The 5,820-nt window shown below is 44.5% G+C and overlaps 1 pseudogene; it reads right to left on the reverse strand.

The window, feature by feature from the left end:
• Positions 1 to 1,863: 1,863 nt before the first annotated feature.
• Positions 1,864 to 2,745, reverse strand: LOC144821625 (uncharacterized; annotated as a pseudogene).
• Positions 2,746 to 5,820: the final 3,075 nt, after the last annotated feature.

The following is a 5,820-nucleotide window of genomic DNA, read 5'->3' on the forward strand; positions in this document are numbered from 1 at the left end:
TGGGTATGTTTTGTATATATCCTTGGTGTTTTATTGCGACCCATTTTATACCTGATACTCCTTTTATGCTGACGGAAACGTCTAGGGACATCTTCCCTTGGGGCATGGACAGTGATATCAAGTACCCTGTCCCACTCGGTGGTGTCTGCAAGGGGTGTGGAAGGTGTCAAGGTGGATACAGGGGTGGTGCAACCATCGCTGGTGCATTCTTCATCTAGTATGTTACCAAAAGGCGATTTGGGTATGTGATACCCTACTAAGGTGGTAGGTCTAACATTGCTAGGTGTAGCTCTCTCTCTCTCTGATTGTACTGTGAACCAGTGGAATACAGCCATTGAAACAACAAACATAACAAACAATATAAGAATGGCTGTACATATCTTTTTGACTGGAATCTTGGTAGGAGGCGTTGATCTGTTATTGTCTCTTATTCCATAGACCCTCATTCGATTTCCATATTCACGGTCTTGGATCGTCATAGGAAATAAGATGCCCTCCTTTCTGTTAAAGTTCAAGTCTGTGATGGTGCTGGATGGATCCTCACGTGGTTGAGATGAACCCATGCTTTGCGTTCAGCTATTCGGACAGCAGTGGGTGAAGAGTCAATGACTTGGAATGGTCCTTCGTATTTAGGGTCTCTCCACTTCCGTACGTGCTTCTTTATGAAGATCTGTGTTCCAGGGTGGATAGGCAAAAGTTCATCAGAATTGGTGACGATCTTGTTCTTTGTCTTTGATATCTGAATTGAAAGAAACCTAGCAGCACGTGTTAGGGCACACAAGTAATCAAATAATTCAGCTTTTACAATTTCTGAAGATGCTTCATTGTCTATTTTAGATCTGGTGGAAGGAACAACCATATTCATTGATCTGCCAGTGACAAGCTGGTGAGGTGTAAGGTGGTGATCAGAACTGGGACTGTTCCTGAGTGAAAACAGAGCGATGGGAAGGCAATAAAGCCATTTTTTCCCAATTGTGGCACTTATTTTACTGATCTTGGCTTTGAGCAGTCCGTTGAGGCGTTCACAAATGCCATTGCTTTGGGGGTGATAGGCTGAAGTCAACCTATGTTTTAATCCTAGCATTGTTGCAATTATCTCAAAAATTGTGGTTGAAAAATGGCTGCCATTGTCACTGCAAATAGAATCTGGTATTCCCCAGCGACATATGACCTCACGAAGCAGGAAGGTGGCTGCGGCCTTAGCGTCACAATGGACACAAGGTCCAGCCTCAATCCACCGTGAAAAAGGACACACTACCACTATGAGGTATCTGTAATTCTGGCATCTGTCAAGCATGTCAACATAGTCAATGTGGAGCTCTCTAAACGGACCCTTGGGCCTTGGTATTGTTGATGCAACTGTTTTCATAGCTGGGCTAGGGGAATACTGTTGACAAATGAGGCACTGATGGACAAAGAGTTGTATATACTCGTATGCATTTGGGATGAACCACTCTGTCTGCAAAGTAGTGGACATGATATCACGAGGGACATGTGTAGGAAGGTGCAGCTGGGTGAGTGCTATTTGCAGAAGGGCATGTGGCATGACAGGCTTCCCAGTCATTGTCTGTCTGTAAATGAAATCTGAAGCATCCTGTTGTACTCCCCTCCTCTTCCATAGCTCTTTTTCTTCAGGTGGGGCACTTTCTTGTATTTCTCTGAGGTGCAACTGTGCGATAATGTCATATTGCTGTGTGTCATCAATGGTGTATGGAAGTGTTGGATCAGGTGTACTTGGGAGTGGTGACTTACTTGAGTCCTCAACTTCATTTTGTATATCTTCCTGTACTATTGAGTGTGTATCTTTGGCAAGCAAAATGGGTGTACAATCAGTCTGTGTCGGGGATGGTGATAGTGTACACCTCAGCCCTTTTGCTGCTGCCTTAGCAGCCCAATCTGCCATTGCATTTCCTCTGGAAACAAAATCCTGGCCATTTGTGTGTGCTGCACATTTCACTACTGCTACTTCTGCTGGCAGTGTCAGAGAATCAATTAATTCTTCAAGTAACTGTTTGTGCATTACTGGTGTGCCATCTGTTTTAAGAAAACCGCGCCTTTTCCACCTTGATATGCTTGAATGAGTCATTGTGGTCACATATGCTTAATCAGAGTACACAGTAATTTTTTCATCAGCTCCATGCTTCAGGGCTGCTATTAATGCAACCAATTCTGCTGCCTGGGCTGAGTAATGAGGTGGCAATGTAATCTGCTGTACAATGTCCAAAGTGTCTGAGGAGTTATTCTGTTGTGCTCTGACTACAGCTGCTCCCTGTGTCTTATCCCTGTCTCTTGATCAATAGTGGAAGAACCATCAACAAAGTAGATTATACTGTCTAGTATTGGGTCTTCCTTTGCTGTACCTGACTCATCTGGGCAGTATGTGGCACAATCATGGGTGTCATCATCAGCTGTTGCAATTGGATGGGCAAAGAATGTGGCTGGGTTTACAGTGTGACATTTTACAACCTTCAAGGATGGTAGTGACAGTATGACTTCATATCCTGACACTCTTTGAGTGGTAAGAGTAGTTTTAGCTTTCTGTATTATTGCAAAGACAGCATGTTCAGTGTACAGCGTCAGAGGGGAGCCCATGACTATGGGGGTACTTTTCTCAACAGCGAATGCTGCTGTTGAGAGAGCCTGCTCACAAGGATAGTGGCCTTTCATCACTGAATCTAGCATGCCACTGAAGTATGCAATTGGCTTGGGACCCATGGGGTATTTCTGAGTGAGAACTGCTGTCATGACCTGTCCATTACAGTGTGTGAACAGATAAAATTATTTCGTGTAGTCAGGAGAGCCTAACACTGGTGCATTTGTAATCTCATCTTTTAACTTCACAAAGGCAGATGTCATTTCAGGTGTCCAGTCAATCTTGTTATGCCTGTCTTTAGCCATTTTGACAGCTTTCAGGAGTGGTGCAGTTATAGTAGAATAATCAAAGACCCACTGTCTGACATAGTTCACTAGTCCTAAGAATTTTTGCATGTCTTTGATGGTCAGTGGTTCTGGAGTCTTTCTTATTGCTTCCACTCTTCCTGGCGTAACTCTTCTTCCTGATGCTGAAATCATTTGACCTAAGTACTGTACTTCTTCCTGACAGTATTGCAGCTTTTGCTTGTCTACTTTGTATCCTCTATGTGCCAATGTTGTAAGCAGAGCAATCGTGTCTTCTCTGCACTCTTGCTCTGTTACGCTACAGAGGAGTATGTCATCGACATATTGCAGCAAAGTGCTGTCACATTGAAAATTCGATAAATCGTCCTTGACAACTCTGTTAAACACACTGGGGGACTCGCAATAGCCTTGAGGGAGTCTTTGATACGAAAATTGCCTATTTCGGAATGTAAATGCGAATAGAAACTGGCTGTCAACATGCAGTGGGACACTGAAAAAGGCATTTTTCAGGTCAATGACAGAAAAGTACTTTTTATTGGGTGGGATGTTAGTAAGGATCACTGGCGGGTCAGGGACGATGGGAAACTCTGGTACCACTATGCTGTTAATTGAGCGAAGATCATGAACTAGCCTCCATTGATTTGTTTGCTGTTTTTTCACAGGAAAAAGACAGGTGTTGCAAGGTGAGATACAAGGATATATCACACCTTGATCTAGCAGTGCTTGTATAGTAGGGGCTATTCCTTCTTCGGCTTCTTTAGACAACGGGTACTGGCGCACTCTGGGGAGAATGGCGCCTTCTTTCAGTGTTACCCTGAATGGTGTAGCTGATCGAATGAGCCCCACATCATTGGGACTTGTAGTCCAAAGGATGCTGGGCACCTGAGCCAAGTCTGAGTCACGTGCGGTGTCAATTACTGTGGGTGGTGCTGGTGTTCTAATTTCAACAGTCACTGACACGGGCACTGTATTCTGATAACCGATTTCTGTCATTTGATGTTCCTCAGGATCACTGAATAGTTCTTGATCCGTAATATTTCTTACCAGATGTCCAGGTTCAATAAAAATGACACAGGCCCACGAATGGGCGAAGTCATCTTGGGCTAGAAAAGCTCCATAAGTGGGTGTTATTTTAAAACACTGTATTCCTAGAATCATGTTTTTGTCTAGTGCTGGCATATTCTGTGATTGAGGGCGGAAGAGAAATTCTTTGGGTAGCTGCACAGTGCGCCCTGCCATTTCTGGTGAGTTGGCAATGACAATTTGTATTGCTGTTAAAAATGCTTGCTCATCCATTGGGCGTGCTCTTATCTGATCCCTCAGGGAAGAATCCACTGTGACAGCCATCATTCTAGTTAGCGATGTACCAGGGATGGAGCAAGTCATTGTGCCATCTTCACTGAAGTGTATTGTCATATTTAACTTGGCCATGAGATCACGCCCCAAGAGATTGACTGGGGACTGTGTTGAGTAAAGCAAGCGCTGCCGAACACATTTACCTCCTATTTCCAATGGTATTGGTTTTGTGAAAGGGACCCTTGTTATTGCCCCAGAGAAACCCTGTGTGTCTGCACTTTGATTGGAGATGGGCAGTGCTCCTTCTGTTATACAGGAGAATGTAGCACCTGTATCAATCAAAAAGCTATAAGTTTTGTTGTTGATCGTGACATACACAACTGGATCCTCTCTAATATTTGTGAGACACGACAACAATGGACACACTAGGTTTGTCCGTGGGCTGTCCTAACTTGAATACCCTCCATTCCGGTACTGCTGAATGGTGCCCTGCAAAACTGAATTTGCAGGCTGCAGTACTGTAGCTCCCTGAGGTACAAGAACTTGTGTCTGTGGCACCATTTGGTACACAGGCGTTTGCTGTTGAACCAGTTGTGGCTGTGTCTGTTGAACTAGTGTCTGCAATTGTACTTGCTGCAACATTGGCTGTTGTTGTGGTGCAGATGGGTAGGTGTACACTAAGTTGGGCTGCAGTGGCTGTGGCTGCTGCTGAACGTACTGCACTGGTACCTGAACTTGCTGTGGTTGCCCTCTGCCTGCTGACCTTTCATCATCTTGCATTTTAGTGCGGCACTCCCTTATCATGTGTCCTGGTCGCTGACAGTAGTAACACCGTAGAGGACCTGGCTGTTGTGCAGGTCATTCCTCTACCCCTTCCTCTCATTCCTGTATTTGATGACCTTGCCTGTCTATTATCATCATACTGCTGTTGTCGCTGAGAGTTATTAGAGGGTTATTAGAGGGTTGCGCCTGTGTCTGTTGTGCTGCTGCCTGCGGGTTTCCCTGTAATGTACCCTGGGTATTTTGTGGGATTTGGGCGACAGTAGTCATTTGATTTACTGGCATAGCGACCATAACGGTGTCCACAACCTCTCTTTTCTTTAGTTTTTGTTGCACCAATTTAGCGGCTGCATTTTCAATAGCCAATAGCCTCTTTTTCTCCTGCTCTTGCTCCTTCTTACAGTAGTGAATGATATGGTGTTGTATTTCTGGCCATGGTTTACATTCCATTGCTACTATCCCATCTAACTTATCCTGTACTGCACTGGGTAGTCCCTTCTTAACTTTATGGTAGAAGAACCTACAGTTACCTCCTGTCGCGTCCCATTTTTCTCCTAACTCCTGATGCCATTTTTCCTTCATTCTTGCAATGTACTGTGCAGGGTCTTCATTGCTTTGCATTGTCTGAGACATTAGAGACCCTATGTCTGGGACATCGGGGAATTTCCTACGCAGTTCACTCCATAGGGCAGACCTTATTATATTAAAAGGATTACCATCCAATTCTGAGTTAGTGGTGGAAAGTCTATAGTCAATGCGTGTGAACATCTCATCTGCATCTTCTCCAATCAGAGAAGTGAGCAGGCTTTTTACGTCTCCAGCAGCCAATGGCACACCTGCAGTGTT

Source organism: Lissotriton helveticus, chromosome 2_2 (assembly GCF_964261635.1).
Source record: "Lissotriton helveticus chromosome 2_2, aLisHel1.1, whole genome shotgun sequence".
In the NCBI taxonomy this organism is placed as follows: Eukaryota; Metazoa; Chordata; class Amphibia; order Caudata; family Salamandridae; genus Lissotriton; species Lissotriton helveticus.